Source organism: Ursus americanus, chromosome 1 (genome assembly GCF_024610735.1).
Source record: "Ursus americanus isolate L20-20 chromosome 1, mUrsAme1.1.p, whole genome shotgun sequence".
Taxonomy (NCBI): Eukaryota; Metazoa; Chordata; class Mammalia; order Carnivora; family Ursidae; genus Ursus; species Ursus americanus.
The window spans coordinates 85,085,988-85,098,693 of record NC_142127.1 but is presented as its reverse complement, the minus strand read 5'-3'; the positions used below and the strand labels follow the sequence as shown (position 1 = coordinate 85,098,693).

Here is a 12,706-nt window from a genome sequence, read left to right as displayed (position 1 = left end):
CTGAAGGCCATGTGTTAAAGATGCCAGTGTTACAAAAATAGAAAAGATTCTATATCCCTGAGATACCCTGAGTCACCACTTGGAAAAGAGATGCTTGGAAAAGCTATCCAAATGGGGAAATTTCCATTGACTAGGTTAGGTGAGAAATAAACTTATATTGTATAAGTTTCTGAAACTCGGGGCACCTGGGTAGCTCGGTCAGTTGAGCATTTGACTTTTGGTTTGGGCTGGGGTCATGGTCTCTGGGTTGTGGGATCAAGTCCCCTGTTGGGCTCTGGGCTTCCATGCTTAGCAGGGAGTCTGCTTGGGATTCTCTCTCTCTCTCCCTTTACCCCTCCCCCTGCTTGTGCGCATGCTCTTTCTCTCTCTCTCAAATAAATAAATAAATAAAATCTTAAAAAACAAAAGTTTCTGAACTGCAAACTGCCAAGGACATGTATAGGAATGAAATATTAGAGGCAGAGATAAAAAGACTTCTGGAGAACTTGTAGGTCCATATCCTCAAAGTGATGCATCCCTTGAAAGTAGAGAATCAATCTGCCACAGTGCATGACCTTGTAAGCTCTGGAATGAGTCTGTGCATGTGTAGAGCACAGAGAAGCATGAAGAATGTATATGCTAAGTTCTTTACAAAACAGTATATCAAGAACAAATGGCAGAGAGTTAGGTAATAAACTTAAAAAATACACAGAGAGAGATGATAGTGCACACAAGGATCAAGGAATAGATAGATTTAAACCTGGCATAGGTTTAAAAATAGATAGCTGAAGGCATAACCAGACTCCATTAACCAACCTTAACAGGTTCCAGGAGCATTCTGAGGGCTCCAAAGATACCCTAACTGATATAACTAAAGCAGATGGAAAGAGAAATGCTGAAAATATTGGGAATTACCAGTAGCAGTATGGGGCTATTTCAAGTCTTGATGGGCAACGAAGTGCTAGCCATAAAGACTAGGGATGTGTGTTGGTCATCCCTTTAAAGGCAATGGAGGTTAAATTTTCCAGGTCCCACCAAACACAAGGAATCCCTGAAGAGGGTCCAGCAGGAGGGAATGATACTTCTGAAAAATCCTGGTGGTATTTGGTAAAACAGTGAGGGACAATAGTCTGGAGTCAACCTTGCCTGCCTAATACTAGACTTGTCCCCCTTTGGTTTATATAGCCAAACCCATCCTTCTTACACTCACATCCAAGGGCAGTTCTCCCTTCCATCAGAATTTCTAGAACTACAGATTAAAATGCCAATTCATACAAACTTTATGCCAGGAGATGCTCAACAACAGCTCTCAACCCTTGATCCTTTTTTTCATTAATTATATATTAAGCAGTTCTCTCACATGACCTAATAGGTTTAGGGCCTTGGAGCTTGAATTCAGAGAACAACCTGTTCTTGCAATATAATTTGAAAGTGAAGTTTACCTTATTTAGAGTCTGTCTGTCTGTCTCTCTCTCTCTTATGCTCACTCTCTGTTTAATTTCATTTTTCATGCTACATATTTGGGGTAGAATCATTAAATTTATATTAGACCTTATCCAAAAGTCTAGTTTGTTATTTAAGTTACCATCTTTCCCCTTTATATGCATTTCTATATATCATTAACTTTCAGCGCCACTGAAAAATTATTTCATCACTGCAATAACAGACTCTAACTTTTATACAATAATAACCATCTTAGCTAGTAAAGCTAAAATACAATCTGCACTTCCATAAAACAAGAATGTAATATTTTATTTCATTTTTCTCCTAAAGGGGAAAAATTACACACCTATAATTATGTTTTGTCGGACTTCACAAAGAAAACAAAGCTTAGAATCAAAGTGTTGTGAGTACAAATATTCTAAAAAAAATAAGAGTTTAGGAAAAAACACTATAATTTTATATTTTGTCATTTGTATATTAGTCTTCTATGTTATACATAGCTGTAAACTATTACTTTATATCAAAGATGAGACGAGAATGAATCTGAGACCTAAAGGAAATATAATACTATACTTTTGAAAGATAGGAAGTATCATCAGAAACACTTAAGTTTGATGGTAAAAAAATTGTAATTTGAAATATAATGTCAGAAAGGTATTGTTATATCAAGAATAAGGAATCTCATAGAAAAACTCATTGTGTCCTTTTTAAGCTGCAACAATCCTTTCCAACATGCTTCAGGGTTAAAGAAAAATGAAATAATAAATAAAATAATAACTATGCAATATAAGAATCTAACATTTATTTTCTTAAATCAAATTTTGCTTTTAGAACCAATTTATTTCAAAACACTACTACCAAAAATGCAGAATTATAGTTCAAGAAGACACTAAGCAATTTATTTATCTTTATATATTTTCCAAATCTGGAAACAATGGTATTTTCTCTCAAACTGCCTTTCAAACTATATTAGTGTTTTCATTGATATTTCAAAAGCGGTGGCATTTGAAATTCATTCCTGCTCAAGAAATCCAGACCCCTACCTGAGATATCTACCCTCATTTAGTTGACATGAAAAGTTAATAACATCATATGAAAATGTTCTCTTCAGTCAGTCTGAATATAAGTCAATGCGTAAACTTCTGAATATCAAATAGGATACCTCTGTGTGAAGGAGACAAATTATTAAAAATTAGTTGAGTTTTGAGGTTTACAAGAAAATAATGTGGATTATTTTCTTGTGGATCAGGGAAGCTCTGTCTGAGGTAGTGACACTTAAGATGAACCTGGAGTGATGGGTAAGATGGGGAAAAAAATTAAGTTTTATTAATCCTTACACTCACATGTTCACATACCCATACACAATTTATTACTTATTTTACATTTTAACAATTAAAAGCAATTTTTTCAAATAAATTTAAAAATTAAAATTAAAATGCAATCATTAGGATCGAGAGATTCTTATAAACCAAACTTATTTGCATGGCAATTTAAACATCACTAAATAAGAAAGGAAGTATTTTAAACTTTGGTTTCAATAAAACAAATTATACATGAGCTTTAGGATTAAAAATATATTCAATTATTAGGAATATAAGCAACATTACTTCTTAATCATAGCTAGATACACATAAGCATATTGTTTTAAGTGCTTACTATATGACATATAATATATTTCTCACTAATTCACACATACTTCCGTAAAGTTGGTGTTTTATGTTCAAGACCACTTGTTGGGTGAGAAAATCATGCCTGAGTGAAATTCAGCCTTCATCAGAGGCTGTACAGTGTTATGGACTGAATGTTTGTGAACCTTCAAAGTTTATACTTTGAAGCCCTAACCTCCAATATAACTATATTTGAAGATAGGGTCTTTACAAAAGTAACTAAGGTTAAACGAAGTCATAAGGGTGGGGCCCTGATCCAGTATTATTAGTATCCTTATAAGAAGAGACACCAGAGAGCTCTTTCTCTCTCCTTGTGTACATGCATGGAAGAAATGCCATGTGAGTACTTAGCAAGAACGTGGCCATCTGCAAGTCAGGAAGAGAGTCCTACCGAAAAACTGAACCCTGTTAGAACTCTGAACTTAGTGGACTTTTAGTCTCTCCAACTGTGAGAAATAAATTTCTGTTGTTTAAGTCCCCAGGCTATGGCATTTTGTTGTGGCAGCCTAAACAACATAATACATACCAAAAGCAAGTGGTAAAGTCCAGGCAGTATAACAACAGAACCCATGACACTACTTTCACCAACTTTGAAGAATCACAATCCAACTTTAAAGGGCATAGTATACCTAAGAGGTGGCAACCTATTGCAGTAATATATGTGACCATCATGCCTAAACAAAATAGGATAAAACCAAGTCAAACTGTACCTGTGTCCTTTGGCTATGGTCGAGCATTAAATCACCATTGACTCCGCTAGAATCTTAGTGCTATTACAGAGAGACCAGAAATCTCTAGGAAGTGTTTGACATTATATGAGAATAATTAAGATGTCAGCTTTTGTAAAGCGCTATAGGAGGGATGTCCAAATTTTTCAGGGACCAATAAAAATCATTTATCAAGTCAACAAAAATACTGCTTTTTAAAGTCCTTTAAAAAACTGTTCCTAACAACAACAACAAAAACAGATACTTTTGTTTTAATTCATTTTATGGTCATGACACATAAAATTAAACAAAAAACAAACTGGCATTTTATTGGCTTCAAATTATAATAAAATTGGCATATTGATGATAAATAAATGTTCTACTATCAAGAGAACCATTATTAATATGCTGGTGTTTACGCTTCTATTGATAGATGGATAGAGAATGGATGATGCATATATGCATACATATATATGTATATGTATAGACATAAATACACATTGTCTATCTTTTACAAAATTGGTAGCATAATGAATATACTCCTTATTAAAACAACTTTGTCATGTAGCAATATACCACAGGTGTTTTCCCATTTCCTTAAAAATTTCTTTAAAACAACATTTAACCAATTTACTACTATTGAATATATGAGTTGCTGTCTAATATTTTTCAATTAAACATAATATCTTATGATCATCTTTTACCAATGTATGTGTGTGAATCTCTTGAATAAATTCTTATACACTAAATCAATGAGAGAAAAAGTAGGGAAGTTTTTAAGACCGTTAAAACTTTTTTTTTTTTTTAAGGCACAGAATGAGCCAGACAGCATGCCTTTGGGTAAAAAGAAAGCTAGCCAGCTAGATAGGTGCACAAAGGCTCACAATGTAGAGATGCTCTGACATCAGACTCCAACTTTAGACTGCAGTTTTTTTTAGCTGAGAAAGACAGTTGTCAATGTAGTATCTACATTACCCAGCTCATAAACACTGTAATATATACATATATTTATTAATTTACAGAAGCAACAAAGCTTTGAAGCACAGTGAATACCAGAACTCAGTACATTTTCTCCTCACCATCAAATATTTAATGAACATAAAATAAGATGTTGAGCACAGAATTAGAATAAGGTATCTACTATATCTTAAATCTTAATAATAACTATCCGAAGATTTATTGATTGATGCATCAATTACTACTACAGCACTACATAAAAACAAATTCTGTGTTTGTAGGCTAAGACACTTCCCTTTTACAATTTTTTAGAGCTACTTAGTTCAATTCACTATTTGGATAAACCTTTTTAAACACTATGCAGATTATTTTTCTTAAAACATATTTATTTCAGACTAAATACAATAAAATTTCTTAGTTCTTAATTTAAATACAAACCAGTCAAATTTCTCCAGAAGATCACTGGAGTTAAGTATTTTTAATTCTTAGGTAATGAAATACTTCAGGTGATTTCTATAAATAAATAATGTTACTTGTCACATTTTATTTTGCCTCATATCTTCCTCATAAAATGACTTCATAGATTTCTTTATCTTCTTTTGTTTTCAATTTTTTAATTATTTTCTTATTATTATGTTTAATTAGCCAGCATATAGTACATCATTAGTTTTTGATGTAGTGTTCAATGATTCATTAGTTGCATATAATACCCAAGGCTCATCACCACACGTGCCTTCCTTAATACCCACCACCCAGTTACCCAATTCCCTCCCCCGCTTCTGTAACTCTCAGTTTGGTTCCCGGAGTCCAGAGTCTCTCATGGTTTGTTTCCCTTTCTGATTTCTTCCCATTCAGTTTTTTCTCCCTTCCCCTGTGGTCCTCCACACTATTCCTTATGTTCCACATATGAGTGAAACCATATGAAAATTGTATTTCTCTGTTTGACTTATTTCATTTAGCATAATCCACTCCAGTTCCATCCATGTTGATGCAAATAGTGGGTATTCATCCTTTCTGATGGCTGAGTAATATTCCATTTTATATATGTACAACATCTTCTTTATCCATTCATCTGTTGAAGGGTATCTCAACTCCTTTCACAGTTTGGCTATTGTGGACATTGCTGCTATGAACACTGGGGTTCATATGCCCCTTCTTTTCATACATCTGTATCTTTGGGGTAAATACCTAGCAATGCAATTGTTAGGTCATAGGGTAGCTCTATTTCAACATCCTGAGGAACCTCCATACTGTTTTCCAGAGTGGCTGTACCAGCTTGCATTCTCACCAACAGTGTAAGAGGGGTTCCCCTTTCTTCACATCCATGTTAACACTTTGTTTCCTGTCTTGTTAATTTTTGCCATTCTAACTGGTATAAGGTGGTATCTCATTTTGGTTTTGATTTGTATTTCCCTGATGGCTAATGATGTTGAACAGTTTGTCATGTGTCTGTATGTCTTTTGTATGTCTTGTTTGGATTATCTCTTTTTTGGGTGTTGAGTTTGAAAAGTTCTTTATAGATCTTGGATACCAGCCCTTTATCTCTAATGTCATTTGCAAATATCTTCTCCCATCCTGTGAGTTGCCTCGTAGTTTCATGACTGGGCAAAAGGCTTTTTATCTTAATGAAGTTCCAAAAGTTCATTTTTGCTTTTGCTTCCCTTACCTTTAGAGACGTGTCTTGAAAGGCGTCGCTGTGGCTGATGTCAAAGAGGTTACTGCCTATGTTCTCCTCTAGGATTTTGATGGATTCCTGTCTCACATTGAGGTCTTTCATCCATTTTGAGTTTATCTTAGTGTATGGTGTAAGAGAATGGTCCAGTTTCATTCTTCTGCACATGGCTGTCCAATTTTCCTAGCATCATTTATTGAAGAGACTGTCTTTTTTCCATGGGATGTTCTTTCCTGATTTGTTGAAGATTAGTTGACCATAGAGTTGAAGGTCCATTTCTGCGGTCTCTATTCTGTCCCATCTGTTTTTGTGCCGATACCACGCTATCTTGATGATGACAGCTTTGTAATATAGCTTGAAGTCAGGCACTGTGATGCCCCCAGCTTTGGTTTTCTTTTTCAACAATCCCCTGGCAATTCAGGGTCTTTTCTGGTTCCGTACAAATTTTAGGATTGTTTGTTCCAGCTCTGTGAAAAATGTCGATGGCATTTTCATAGTGATTGCACTGAAAGTGTAGATTGCTCTGGGCAGCACAGACAGTTTAACAGTGTTTATTCTTCCAATCCATGAGCATGGAAAGTTTTCCCATCTCTTTGTGTCTTCCTCGATTTCTTTCACAAGTGTTCTGTAGTTTCTAGAGTATAGATCCTTTACCTCTTTGGTTGGGTTTATTCCTAGGTATCTTATGGTTTTTGGTGATATTGTAAATGGAATTGATTCCTTAATTTCTGTTTCTTCGTCACATTATTAGTGTATAGAAATGCAACTGATTCTTGTGCATTGATTTTGTATCCTGTCACGTTGCTGAATTACTGTATGAGTTCTAGTAATTTGAGAGTGGAGTCTTTTGGGTTTTCCACATAATGTATCATGTCATCTGCAAAGAGAGAGAATTTGACTTCTTCTTTGCCAATTTGAATGCCTTTTATTTATTTTTGTTGTCTGATTGCTGATGCTAGGACTTCTAGTACTATGTTCAACAAAAGTGGTGAGAGTGGGCATCCCTGTCATGTTCTTGACCTTAAGGGAAAAGCTCTCAGTTTTTCCCCATTGAGAATGATATTCGCTGTGGGCTTCTTGTAGATGGCTTTTATGATACTGAGAGATGTTCCCTTTATCCCTATGTTCTAAAGAGTTTCAATCAGGAAAGGATACTCTATTTTGTCAAATGCTTTTTCTGTATCAAATGAGAGGATCATGTGGTTCTTGTCTTTTCTTTTATTAATGTGCTCTATCACATTGATTGATTTGCAAATGTTGAACCATTCTTGCATCCCAGGAATAAATCCCACATGGTTGTGATCGATAATCCCTTTTACATACTGTTAGATCCCATTGGCTAGAATCTTGTTGAGTATTTTGGCATCCCTGTTCATTAGGGATATTAGTCTGTAATTATTCTTTTTGATGGGGTCTTTCCCTGGTTTTGGGATCAGGGTAATGCTGGTCTCATAAAATGAGTTTGGAAGTTTTCCTTCTGTTTCTATTTTAGATTTCTATACCTATCTGATATGCCATATATTACATACGTATAAAAACAGTCAAATGGTCCCACCAGAAAAGCTGAACAAATTAAAACACAAACATAATATGAGAGTACTACATCATCAATTATTAAAAATAATTCTAAAATACCCTAGTTTGTATTTCTTATATTAAATACAGTAAGTACATTTTCACTTGCTAATTGGCTGTTTGCATTTGTTTTCTTACATAAGAGACAGGTAGGTCTTTAACCTCTTTCCATTCAGGTGTTGTCTCTTTATTTATTTGTACAATGTCTTCACATTGTTAGCATCCCTCCACCTATACTTTAAATTCCTTCCATCCTTGTTCCTCACATAAAACTTAAACTTTGAATATTCCTTTTCTCTCTTGTATATTCAACTTCCATCCACTATAATGGATGCTTCCATTTAGCTTGTACGTACATTCAAGTTTCTCCTATCAAACAACTAAGAACTTTATCCAATCCTATTCCCCCTACAACTACTTTACTATCTCCTATTTTTATACTCTTCCAAAGCAATATTTTAGAAGTAACTGACTGTGTTCATTGTATCTGTTTTTTCATTTCTTTTTTTTTTTTTAAGATTTTATTTATTTATCTGACAGAGAAAGAGGCAGCGAGAGAGGGAACACAAGCAGGGGGAAAGGGGGAAGCAGAAGCAGGCTTCCCACTGAGCAGGGAGCCCGATGCAGGGCTTGATCCCAGAATGCTGGGATCATGACCTGAGCTGAAGGCAGACGCATAACGACTGAGCCACCCAAGAGCCCCTGTTTTTTCATTTCTAATTAATAGTTAATGAAGCCCAATTTCATTTTGCTGTTATCTCCATGAAAATGTGACTCAGTAATATTTTTAGTGACTTGTAGTAATATTTCGGATATTTTTTTAACCACATTGACATGACCTCTCAGTGGCATTCAAGATTGTTAGCCACATCTTCCAGTCAGTTTTCCATAACATATTGCTTTCGGAATCCACTCCTATTCTCTGCCTTCTCTTTTACTTTCTTTTTTCAAGCTCATTTAACTATCCTTCAACCCTCATTTCAAGGTCTTCTACTCTTTTTACTCTTTCCCTCAAACACTTCCTCCATCTCTATGAATTACTGTCACATATATGAAGATGAATCACTTGCTAACCTTCAGCCTAGTCTTACCTCTGAACCCCAGATTCATACCAGTTTAATATTTCACAGGCACCTATAACTCACATCACATTGACCACCTCCACCCAAACTTTGCCCTCAAAGAAATGTACCACAACAACCCATCTTGACATTTTATAGAGGATAATATAACAAAAAGCATGTAACTTTTCTGAAAATAAGGGTATACTTGTATCATCAGTATCTAAAACATGCTGTTATTCCAATCCGCTACACATGCAAATCTATTTAACATTATTTAGTTATAATCCAATAGAAAACCACAAGCCATTAAAGGGAAAATATGTATCATCTCTATCTTTGGTACAGTTGTTCATTTCTTTTTCTCCTCTATTTTTTATCTTAATTCTAAGTATACTAAAGATTTCAGGCAAAGGTTTAATAAGTCATAGTGAATCTCTCAGACTTATTTATGAAACATATTTATGATATGGTAAGTTATTTTGACTATTGCACTCAGAAATATTTATAGAAAATATCAACATTAGTCAGTCAAAGGCTATAGGACTTCTAATTATTACTTTTACTTATCATTTAAACTAAAAGAGAAAAGTTCACATTGTGATGAATACTGTTTCCACTTAATAAGTTTAACATGTAAGTAATTTATTGTAGCTGAAGATCTTGTTCCAGTCAAATGAGTAATCTACTTCTCTATCTAAAATTGTCATCTCTGACAATACACTGTTGATTCATGGCTGTTTACTTAGAGGAAATGAAGGAATAGAGAATGGTCAGAGCTGAAGAAATACTTGCCTTTTAGAATCACACAGGTTAGAGCTTAAGCATATTGCAATAGAGATTCAGTTGGGAAAGCAAGTCATAATATCCATAAATTAACTCAATCTCCGAACAGCACCAGAAATCACAGATGAGTTTCAACAGGTACAGCAATACTCACAGGTCCAAATTAGTAGTTAAGAAACATTTTAAAGATGTACTCATAGGTAATAAAAGCACTATCTCAGGTCACTACATTGGTGAGAGAAGGACTGATAAGAGGAGAATAGGGAAACCAGCCAGAGGAAGAAGAGGGAGACTGCAAATGGGGAGAAATAAAAGACCAACATCTATTGAGCACACACCACGCCCAGGAATCATGTCATGTAGTACTATGTAAATCATTTCATTTAATCCTTACCATCTTGCCATCCTGAAAAGTGTTTTCTTTTGCTTGATCTGTCCAAGACATAGCACAATGTCCTCAGCACATAAATGTTGCCAAATAAAGGGCTGAATGCCTAATACCTGTGCTTTTGTTTATTTGTTACTATACAATCCTAAATATTACAAACAGGACCTTCAAAACAAATAACAGAGCAAACATTCAGAGACACCAGTTGAAACACATGAGAATATACTACAACTTGGGGAAAAGGACTGGTTAGCATTGTCTGATTATCAGGTATACCTAGCAGAAACAGAAACCTGCATACTGGAGTGGATACTTGTTTCATATCCATTCCTAATGTCTCTAGCAACAATACCCAGGCCTGTTTGTTTGTTTGTTTGTTTGTTTGTTTGTTTGTTTTTAGGAACTGTCCTCCTTCTATTATCATGTACAACTCTAGGTCTTAATTGTTTTATGTCAAGAGAGTGGTCATTCTCCCTGATCATAGCTTTCAACTCTGGAATGACACTTAATCTAATCTGTCAATTAAACACAAAGAGGTATTTGCCTATATTTATAAGGAAAAAGAACTTTCATTCTCTTTCTTTGAGGGCATGGAAAGATACTCTCTGTATCTCTGGATGGTGTTGTGAAAGAATATGAAATCTAGAACTGCTTCAGCCATTTTGCTACCATGAAAGAAGAGCTTGCAGCCTGAGGGTAATGCTGATACAAAAGACAGAATAGAAGAACAGTGAAATCAGACTCTTAGTGATGTTTTTAAAACAGTGAATCAAGCTTGATCTGAAGCTACTCCTACTTCTGACCTTTTCAGTTAATTGACCAGTATTTCCTTTCATCTTTTAGCCAATTAATATTGTATATTCAGTCACTCTCAACATAAAGTGTCCCAACTTACACTGGTAGCAGATGGTATCATAGCATGGCTCAGGTGATAAAAAGTCTCTAAAATGGCCATCAGGAAAGATATTTAATAAGCCCCAGTGCAGGAAGAGCTGAGATAAGGGCAGGAGGTATTATGGGGAGGGTTTCTAATTATCATGAGTTTGAGTGACCTTGCAGGGAGATCAATCCGTCCATGAGTGAAAAAGTCATAGGAGAAAATTAAGGAAGAAGTAACGTATTTTCACTTTAAAAGCAAGAAAACTTAATTTTCATATTTTAAGACAAAAAAATGTTTATTATTGCATCAATAACTAACTAGTTTCTTTTCTAGTATCCTTAATTCTTTTTAAAAAAGATTTTATTTATTTGAGAGAGAGAGAGTACAAGCAGTGGGGAGGGGCAGAAGGAGAGAGCTAAGCAGACTCCCCAGTGAGTGGGGAGCCCAATGCAGGACTCAATCCCAGGACCCCAAGATCATGACCTGGGCCGAAGGCAGACACTTAGGTGACTGAGCCACTCAAGCGCCCCTAGTATCCCTTAGTTCTTGAGTAGTAAAGAAAAAAAGTAAAAGATGAGTAGTAAAAGAAAACTCATAGAAATAGGTTCTAGCTTAATTCTATAATATAATTTAATGCCAAATATATACTGCATTCATAAATAACTAACATAGATATAAAAATGCAAAGTATAAATAATAAAAAATTCAAATAAAACAAATAAGTATACAAAGATCTATGCAGAATATAATCATAGTGGGGCTATTTATAAAATAATAAAATGATTAAATAATTAATTATTATACGTTGAGGTATCAATACTAATTGTATATATAAACAAGGATGGAATAGTTAATATACAAGGATATACACACTGTCTTTACTGCATAAAGCAAGTTCTAGAACTGTTTTTATAAAATGATTCTAAATGGGGATGGGGGATGAGAGAGGGAAGGGGATAGAGCTTTCAAAGCATTTCTAAAGGAATAGTAGTTACCTAAAGTGTTAGTAGTGCTTATCTGTTTTGATATTTGAGGGGTGGATCAAGGGGAAACATGTATTATTCTCAGAATAAGAAAACAAAAAAATAAAAAGCTCTTTCCACTAATATATATATATACATATACATATACATATACATATACATATATATATATATATATATATATATATATATATATATATATATATACACACACCTAACTAAACATCCCATCTAAACTTACAAAGTTGCCAAAGGTCATATGTAAGTATGTAATACATAGTGATTTCTCCTGCAATTAGAAACTGTCATTATTATCACTAACTCCTTCACTCTAACCAAATAAGCACTACTTTATATTTTACATAATACATAACACACTATTGTTGACAAATCCATATTGTCAATAACCAATATTCTAACTATACTACCTTTCAAAATACAAAAAAGAGCAATAAAACACATTTATGTGATCAAGTCATATAGAATGAAATGATTGAGATATAGCATAGCAGAATTTTACTCAACTCTTCCAATAACTTAAAAGTGGAAAAAGAAATTACATGTGTGTATAAATTCAATAAGAAAATGTTGTTCACACATAAATCTCA

At 34.3% G+C, this 12,706-nt stretch overlaps 1 protein-coding gene across 1 annotated transcript in view; it reads right to left on the bottom strand.

The window, feature by feature from the left end:
• The window catches only part of SPAG16 (sperm associated antigen 16), a 920,765-nt gene that overhangs the window by 751,285 nt on the left and 156,774 nt on the right, over positions 1 to 12,706 (bottom strand). The gene's annotated exons all lie outside the window — the stretch shown is intronic.